This window comes from Scylla paramamosain, chromosome 5 (assembly GCF_035594125.1).
Source record: "Scylla paramamosain isolate STU-SP2022 chromosome 5, ASM3559412v1, whole genome shotgun sequence".
In the NCBI taxonomy this organism is placed as follows: Eukaryota; Metazoa; Arthropoda; class Malacostraca; order Decapoda; family Portunidae; genus Scylla; species Scylla paramamosain.
In genome coordinates, this window is record NC_087155.1 from 5,269,192 (window position 1) to 5,279,191 (window position 10,000).

The following is a 10,000-nucleotide window of genomic DNA, read 5'->3' on the forward strand; positions in this document are numbered from 1 at the left end:
TTCCCAGATACCCGTTTTCTCTCTCTCTCTCTCTCTCTCTCTCTCTCTCTCTCTCTCTCTCTCTCTCTCTCTCTCTCTCTTCTTGGCCTCATTTCGCATTAGGAACTAATAATTCAAAGCGTTGAATATGAAATGAAAAAAAAAAAGGTAAATGAAAATAAGTTAATTTTGGTACCTGAAGCAGCTAGAGCCGCAACATTTCGATATTCATGTCAGCAGCTCACCTAGAATAGCAAGTTAACCAGACTGGTTTAAAGATAACGGAGCTCTTGACCTACTACCATCGCTTCGGCTACAGCATCAGCGTGTTTCCTCTCTGTGGTGAACGTATATGCAAACACTGTTTTAAAACTACTTTTATTGTGTCCGTGACTCTCTCTCTCTCTCTCTCTCTCTCTCTCTCTCTCTCTCTCTCTCTCTCTCTCTCTCTCTCTCTGACACAGTGTTTTCAGTTACATATAATTAGTCAACTCTAAGTGAGTCAGTTAACCACAAAGCCACTACTTCCATGACGATACCAGTATCACTTTTGTTGTTACTCATATCCTCTCTAGGAATCCCTAGTCACGCACCCAAGAACTAACCTATACCCACTCAAATAACTTCACGTAGCTCACCACGGAAATTCTAGATGGAAATTTCTACCATGACAAAATCAAAAGTGCACTCTCTCTCTCTCTCTCTCTCTCTCTCTCTCTCTCTCTCTCTCTCTCTCTCTCTCTCTCTCTCTCTCTCTCTCTCTTTCTCGCCTGTAGAGGAGACATGGTGTAAGGTTTGTGGGGTTGAAAATGGTCATACTTTAGAACATCATGTGCAGAAGTGTTCATGTGTGAGTAAATTTAGGAATGATAGCATTAGTGATGTGACTGAACAAATCATATGGATGCTTAAGAATGGCCAAACTGAGGAAATAGTGAGGGAATGTAAGGAATTTGCCCCACCACGATGATTGTTGGTCACAATTTTCTGATGTGTATGCTGTATATATATATATATATATATATATATATATATATATATATATATATATATATATATATATATATATATATATATATATATATATATATATATAATATGAGCGTAAAGGCTCTTCCCCGCCAGTATGATTAATGCTCAGAGCATCATCAGTGCAATGTTTTCTGCTATTCAGATGTTGTACTGGGTGCGATTAGAAATCTATGACCTCCATTTGTCCTGTAACTGAACTATGAATGAATTATTAAACTCTCTCTCTCTCTCTCTCTCTCTCTCTCTCTCTCTCTCTCTCTCTCTCTCTCTCTCTCTCTCTCCCCATAAGAAAGGGAAAGTTATACTTTTTATGGGGCTATTTATGTAATGCAGTGCCACGTGATAACCTCTTTAAATCTGAAAAGGTTTTGTCAGTTTTTTTCCGTTTAATTTTTATCCCCTCCCCCACAAAAAAAAAAAAAAAAATGTAGATGAGTGCAACGACTGTGCAACGCACGAGGATGAGCTGCATCTTGTGTGGTGGCCAGAGGTGTTTATTGCCACGATCATGTTTGGTTAAGTGGCAGGACCCTCCCTTGGTGCAGTGAGATCGCAGGTTAATTATTAAGTGAGTGACTATTGCTTCTTAGAGGGGATATGAGTAACCAGCAAGGTGATATTGGTAATGTCATGGAAGTAGTGGGTTTGCGGTTAACTGACTCAGTTATAGACCACTAATAACTTATACATATTTACTACACTAATGATAGAGAGTGATGTGTGTTGGCTCTGATCTGGCAGTCTCGCGAGCTGGGTAATTCCCAAAGGACAACGCCTAAATATACTTTTTATAAATTCAGGACCTGTATCAAGACTGTCAATCCTAGCAAATAGTTGTTAATGGCTGTTAAGTTTAATCTTTCCCTGTTGAGAGTTATTTTATTTTATTTTTTTATGTAGGAGGGACACTGGCCAAGGGCAACAAAAATCCAATAAAAAAAATGCCCACTGAAATGCCAGTCCCATAAAAGCAGTAGTCAAAAATTGATGAATAAGTGTCTTGAAGCCTCCCTCTTGAAGGAATTCAAGTCATAGGAAGGTGGAAATACAGAAGCAGGCAGGGAGTTCCAGAGTTTACCAGAGAAAGGGATGAATGATTGAGATTACTGGTTAACTCTTGCATTAGAGAGGTGGACAGAATAGGGGTGAGAGAAAGAAGAAAGTCTTGTGCAGCGAGGCCGCGGAAGGAGGGGAGGCATGCAGTTAGCAAGATCAGAAGAGCAGTTAGCATGAAAAAGGCGGTAGAAGACAGCTAGATATGCAACATTGCGGCGGTGAGAGAGAGGCTGAAGACAGTCAGTTAGAGGAGAGGAGTTGATGAAACGAAAAGCTTTTGATTCCACCCTGTCTAGAAGAGCATTATGAATAGAACCTTCCCCCCCCAGACATGTGAAGCATACTCCACACATGGACGGATAAGGCCCTTGTACAGAGTTAGCAGCTGGGGGGGTGAGAAAAACTGGCGGAGACGTCTCAGAACGCCTAACTTCATAGAAGCTGTTTTAATTAGAGATGAGATGTGAAGTTTCCAGTTCAGATTATAAGTAAAGGACAGACCGAGGATGTTCAGTGTAGAAGAGGGGGACAGTTGAGTGTCATTGAAGAAGAGGGGATAGTTGTCTGGAAGGTTGTGTCGAGTTGATAGATGGAGGAATTAAGTTTTTGAGGCATTGAACAATACCAAGTTTGCTCTGCCCCAATCAGAAATTTTAGAAAGATCAGAAGTCAAGCGTTCTGTGGCTTCCCTGCGTGATATGTTTACCTCCTGAAGGGTTGGACGTCTATGAAAAGATGTGGAAAAGTGCAGGATGGTATCATCAGCGTAGGAGTGGATAGGACAAGAAGTTTGGTTTAGAAGATCATTAATGAATAATAAGAAGAGAGTGGAAGACAGGACAGAACCCACTTGGCATGGTTCTGGGCAGAAATATAAGTACCTTTTGTGGGCCACCTCTCTATCATGTATAGCACCAAGGCTTAGAAGATTTAGGACGAGAAAAAGAGTGAGGAATGTACGCCTCCATGCCAGACACTATCACCTCTGTTATGTGTTCAGCACACAAAGACGGGTCTCTGACACGGAAGCAGTAGTCATTCCAAGGAAAATTAGTAAAATACCTCCTCAGGTCCCCCCAACTAACAGAGGCAAAACGCCAGAGGCACCTTCGCTTAGGGGGATCCTGAGGAGGGATTGGAGTGATAGGACAAGATACAGATATGAGATTGTGATCGGAGGAGCCCAACGGAGAAGAAAGGGTGACAGCATAAGCAGAAGGATTAGAGGTCAGGAAAAGGTCAAGAATGTTGGGCGTATCTCCAAGACAGTCAGGAATACAAGTAGGGTGTTACACCAATTGGTCTAGGTCATGGAGGATAGCAAATTTGAAGGCTAGTTCACCAGGATGGTCAGTGAAGGGAGAGGAAAGCCAAAGCTGGTGGTGAACATTGAAGTCTCCAAGAATGGAGATCTCTGCAAAAGGGAAGAGGGTCAGAATGTGCTCCACTTTGAAAATTAAGTAGTCAAAGAATTTCTTATAGTCAGAGGAGTTAGGTGAGAGGTATACAGCACAGATAAATTTAGTATGAGAGTGACTCTGTAGTCGTAGCCAGATGGTGGAAAACTCGGAAGATTCAAGAGCGTGGGCACGAAAGCATGTTAAGTCATTGCGCACATAAACGCAGCATCCAGCTTTGGATCGAAAATGAGGATAGAGAAAGTAGAAGGGAACAGAAAAGGGGCTACTGTCAGTTGCCTCAAACACCTGAGTTTCGGTGAGGAAAAGATGAGGTTTAGAAGAGGAGAGGTGGTGTTCTACAGATTGAAAATTAGATCTTAGACCGCGAATGTTGCAGAAGTTAATGAAGAAAAAGTTGAGGGGGGTGTCAAGACACTTAGGATCGTCGACAGAAAGACAGTCCGACCTGGGGACATTTATGGTGCCCTCCCCAGATGGGGACTCCGAGGCTGGTGTAGGAGTCGCCATGATGATGCATTCGACGCAGCATACAGCCAAAAGGAAACCAATAGACACCAGGACAGCTACAGAGAGGAGAGACAGCTAGCAACGCGCTATTCAAGGTGGTATTGGCAGGTATGCAGAAGTGGACAGCAGTGGGAGAAAGTTGGCAACTCAAAGCATAAACAACGGAGCTGTTGCCAAGTACCGCAATACAACAGGCTACAACCTTCCCCTGGAACAATTTTAATTTTACTACTACAGAGTGGCGATATTAGCACCAATCCCGGCCCCCAGTGTAGCAAAGTGATTGAAAATAGTGTGCAGACAAGAGAGGAAGGTAAAAGACGCCCAAAAAATACATGTGCGCATTGTGGGAGAGGAATTATTAAAACCAGCAAAACAAAGGAATGTGAAGAATGTAGCTGCAAAGTTCACATAAAGTGCATGAAAAATATAGTACAAAATAAGAAAAGTGAAAGGAAAATATGTGAATTGTGTAAAAAAGGCATTTACAGGAACAGTAAATCATTAATATGTGATCTATGTAAAAAAGAAACTCATCTAAAGTGCATTAGTGGTAACAAGAAATACATTACATGGCAAGAAAAACAGTGTAAACACATATGTAATTTGTGCTGTCTAGCTGAATTGCCTTTCCAAGAAAAGCATCACACTGCAAACGCACAGATAAATGAAGGTACAGGCAATATAGATGAAGAAGTTAATGAAGAACATACTGACATCACTACACCATCAAAAAGTGACAACAAAATTTATGAAACTTTTAATAACAAAGGGTTACACATAGTACACATAAACAGCCGCTCACTCATGAACAAACTGGAAGAAATAAAGATATTGGCACTCAAAACTAATGCGGCAGTACTGTGCATGACAGAAACTTGGCTGGACGATTCAGTTACCAACAATGAAATAGAAATTAACGGATATCAGGTAATAAGAAAAGATAGAAACAGGAATGGAGGAGGAGTGTGTATATACATAAAGTCATGTTTAAGCATCAACCAAAGAAATGATGTTGACACAGAGGGACTTGAAGTGATTTGGTGTGAAATACTTTTGCCAAAGACAAAACCTATTATTATTGGATGTTGCTATAGACCTCCGCAGCAAAATAATTTTTTAGAATTGCTTGAAGAAAATATCACAAAATTTTCCCAAGATGATGAAGTTATAATTCAAGGTGATATGAACATATGTGTTCTTAAGAAAACAGGACAACTGTACAAAAGATATGTAAATCTAATTAAAATGTTTGGTATGGAACAACTAATAAGTGAGGTGACCAGGGAAACCAGTAAATCATCAACTATTATAGACCATATTATATGTAGCAAACCTGAAAAGATTAGTCAACAAGGAGTACTGCCAATAGGAATTAGTGATCACTATATAACATACTGTACTAGAAAGACAGTGAAGGCATGTATAAATGGTCATAATAGTATTAAGATCAGATCAATGAAGACATATAATGTACAGATATTCAATGAGGAATTAAGAAACCAAAGCTGGAATTGTGTTTATGAGGCAGAAACAGTTGACGAAGCATGGAACAATTTTAAAAACATTTCCATCAAAGTAATTGACAAGGTAGCTCCGGTAAAAGAAATTAGAATCAAACAAAGAACGGAACCATGGATAACTACACAAGTACTAGACATGATAAAAGAAAGAGATAGACTCTTAAGTGAATATAAAAAGGATAAAAACAACAAATATAAATATGACAAATTCTGCAAATCAAGGAACAAACTACAACAAAACATAAGAAAAATAAAATCTGAATATATCTCTGATAAAATACAAGAAAATTCTAACAATAGCAAGAAATTATGGAAACAGCTCAAAAACTTAGGTTATTCTGGACAATCAAAAGAGAATTCGAAAATAGTGCTTAAAATTGAGGATGAACTGTGTTTCAACGGAAGGAAGATAGCAACATACTTTAACAAATTCTTTACAACAGTAGCATCAAGTTTGGTTAGTAAGCTGCCATATGCAGATAGAATTTTTAACACTGACTCTTATAATTTAAAAAAAACTACTACAGATCCAAAGGACTCATAGAAAATATGTTCAAACTAACCGGGGTAACTGAAGAATACGTATTCATTATAATAAGGAAACTAGAAATAAATAAAAGCACAGGCTTAGACTGCATACCAGCAAGGTTTATAAAAGACGGTGCACCAATACTAAAAGGTCCTATAACTCACATTATCAATAAGTCAATTTATACAAATGAAGTACCACAAGGATTCAAAGAAGCTAGAGTAAAACCACTGTACAAAAAGAATAACAGACAAGAAGTCAGTAACTACAGACCGGTTAGTATCCTTAATATAATATCTAAAGTACTAGAAAGAGCTGTTTATGATCAGTTATCAGATTACCTTAAAGCAAACAATATCATTTATGAATTTCAATCTGGATTTAGAGATAGTCATTCCACAGATACATGTCTGATTCATTTGTTAGACCTACTAAAAACTAATATATCGAAAGGGGAGTATACAGGCCTAGCTCTCCTAGATCTGCAAAAAGCATTTGATACTGTTGACCATCATATCTTGTGTGAAAAATTAAGAGCAATGGGTGTAGAGTCAGTGGAATGGTTTTATTCTTATCTAAGTGGAAGAAGTCAAATTGTGAAGATAGATGAACATTGCTCGGAAACCAGAAATGTATCCTGTGGGGTACCACAGGGAAGCATTTTAGGTCCACTCCTGTTATGTTATGTAAACGACATGAAAATCAGTGTCTCGTGTAAACTTTTGCTATATGCAGATGACAGCATTTTGATTGTTTCACACAAAGATGTAGATTTTATCAAAAATAGACTAAGAAAAGAACTTGAATCATGTAACACCTGGATGATAAATAACAAGCTGTCTTTGCATTTAGGAAAGACGGAAATTATGTTAGTTGGATCAAAAACAAAATTAAAAAATGTAGATGATTTTAATATAACATGTTTGGGTCAGGACATAAATGGAGTAAAACCAGTAAAATATTTAGGAGTTCAATTGGATCAGTGTGTTTCAGGGGAGCTAAATTGTAATCAGATAATCAAGAGGATAAATGCAAGGTTAAAATTCATGTACAGACAAGCAAAAGACCTTGATAAAAAAATTAAGAAAACCTTATGTAGCTCTCTAATTCAACCTCACTTTGATTATGCATGTTCCTCTTGGTACTCTGGACTGAGCAGTAGATCTAAAAAACAACTACAAATTTGTCAAAACAAGATTATTAGATTTATTTTAGGTTTAGACCCTAGATCTCATATAGGACAAGTGGAGAGAGAAAAAGTAAACATGCTTAGTGTCAAGAATAGGGTTAAAGAATTAAAATTAAGCCATGCACATAATATCCATAACAACAGAGGACCAACATATCTAGCAGAACATTTCCATAGGAAAACAAATACCCACACAATTAGGACTAGAAACAATGATTTAAACTTTGGTATGTCAATTGCAAAGGGTCCCTCAGCACATACCTTTTATCATACAGCCATTAAAGACTGGAATTCATTACCAAAAAACTTACAAAACATACAATCCAAACACCTGTTCAAAACATCTCTCAGGAAATATTTACAAGATGAAGAAAGAGCTGCTGAGTCAAATGATTTTACTTATTATTAACCATGATAGTCTTAGTGAAAATACATTGTAATTTTAAATTTTAATTTCATGGATACAGTTGGCAAATAATTTTAGGGTCTAGTATTTCTGTGTACCAGAGTTAAGTGTATAGTGATTCCTGTGCTGCCCGCCCCATCTTGCTGCATAAAAGGGACCCTACTGGAAATAAGTTGCTAAACTTTAGTAGGCTATCCTGGATGAAGAATCTATGTACATTAACTGGTGTGGTACTCTGCCTGTAATGCACATGAATAATCCAAATAAACTTACTTACTTACTTACTTACTTACTATGATTTTAAAATTTTTGAGTGAAGGGTGTGTGTGTTATTAGGTGCTTGTAGTTTTGTGTGGAGGAAGAGAGTTGTCTTTAGAAGGCAGGCTGTGACTGCCCCCTTGTGTTGTGAGACACAAAGGGAAACGTTCAGTGAGGTCACAGCTGGGTTTAATGATAAGTTCACAGCACCCCCTGAACAGTGCTTTAGACCTCACTGGGAGTAATTATCGTTTACTCCCAGTGAGGTCTAAAGCACTATTCAGGGGGTGCTGTGAACTTAGTGAACTTAGTGGTGTAAACACAGAATTTGATGGAGTTTTAAAAAGTATTGTTAAGGTAAAACATTCTTAACAAACGTCTGTTAATTGAGAGGATGGGAAACCAAGGACAACATCCACGAAGGGATCGCAATTAACGACGAAGATGAGGTATCTACAGTGAATCTAACGCCACTGAACTCGTTAAGAGATTCGTATTCGACCATGCTGGCATTGGAGCAACGACGATTTGATGAGAGAGGCTTTGAAGCAGAACTGAAAGAAATAGGCCGGTGAGTCTCAAAACAAAGGTGACCATTATGTACCTATATTTAGCTACTGAAAAAAAAAAAGTTTAGCTGTGACGTATTTAGAACAACGCAACCTACAATCACCATGCAATTATGGAAACAGCAAATGCATTTGCTGACCCATATTTTCTGGGCAGTGTTTAAAGTTTTCAGCCTCATGGTAAGAAGGGTAACGAAAACAGGACAAATGCATGGAAAGCAACAGCTTTCCCGGTGTTACGGGAGCTATTGATGACACACACGTTATAGTTATGGATATATATATATATATATATATATATATATATATATATATATATATATATATATATATATATATATATATATATATATATATATATATATATATATATATATATATATATATATTACTACTACTACTACTACTACTACTACTACTACTACTACTACTACTACTACTACTACTACTACTAATTATTATTATTATCATATTAATAAAAACATATCCCAGCAGGATGACATACTCGTATGCTGGATGAAGGCGGATGTTCATCTAAACCACGGTTTGTCAACCTGGGCTCCATGATCTCCTTTGGGGTCCATTTCGTGAAGCTCAGATGAATATTGAACAATTATAATCGCTATATATTAGTATGAAAGTTTGTGCCTTGTCTTGGCTACTCCCCCTTTTTGGAGGAGACAGCCTTGTTTTATATATATATATATATATATATATATATATATATATATATATATATATATATATATATATATATATATATATATATATATATATATATATATATATATATATATATATTCTTGTATGAAATAGTTATATTTTATGTTAATATATATCAGGTGGTATGCATTTTTGCCTACTGAAGAAAACTAATAAATTTGTCGAATGACGTGGGGGTGCCAAGTTTTGACCTATAGGGTGGTTCTCCATTGAAAGAGATTGAAGAAAACATACCTGCTACTGTAGAAAGGTGACTCGTGACGTCATCACCAAGACCAAGATCAAGACGATTAAATGCGAAGATCGGCCATTATGAGAGGTCTAAGGTACCGTGACCGTACCTTAGCTCATTGCCAGCAACATTTTCAAGCATGGTTTACAGTTGTTGCGCAGTTGGGTGCCAGAACAAACAAGGGTGGAAGTGGTGTGTCGTTTAGTCGTTGAGTTCCCAGTCAACCTGGAAATGATGTAAAAGTAAAGTATTACATTGGGATGTCAACATTTCATGTTCTAATGCATATTTTTAATTTCATTGGGGATTATTTCAAGGAGGCATCTTGTTTAGCTAGATTTCAGCAATTTATGATAACCTTCACGAGGATCAGGCTTAATCTAAATGTTCAGGACTTGGGATGCAGACTTAATGTCAGTAGTTCGACGGTTTCTCGCACTTTTAATCATGTTATTTGTGTATGCTCCTCTCATTTGATACCATCATTAATTTATTGTCCTGACAGAGAGCTAACTAGAAACTACCTTCCCATGGTCATTAAAAATGAATTCCCAAAGTGGTTGCTACGAGATAAAT

At 37.5% G+C, this 10,000-nt stretch overlaps 2 protein-coding genes across 3 annotated transcripts in view; one reads left to right on the top strand and one right to left on the bottom strand.

Moving 5' to 3' along the window:
• LOC135100450 (procathepsin L-like) overlaps positions 1-10,000 on the bottom strand; it is a 52,457-nt gene that overhangs the window by 30,074 nt on the left and 12,383 nt on the right. The window contains exons 2-3 of one of the 2 annotated variants that reach the window (XM_064003352.1): positions 9,427-9,649; positions 8,975-9,040 (exon numbers count right to left, since the gene is read on the bottom strand). The gene's annotated coding sequence lies outside the window, so the exon portion shown is untranslated. The remainder of the gene's footprint in view (positions 1-8,974; positions 9,041-9,426; positions 9,650-10,000) is intronic. The other variant, XM_064003353.1, reaches the window with a different exon arrangement.
• The window catches only part of LOC135100451 (uncharacterized), a 46,536-nt gene that overhangs the window by 7,379 nt on the left and 29,157 nt on the right, over positions 1-10,000 (top strand). The window lies entirely within an intron of this gene.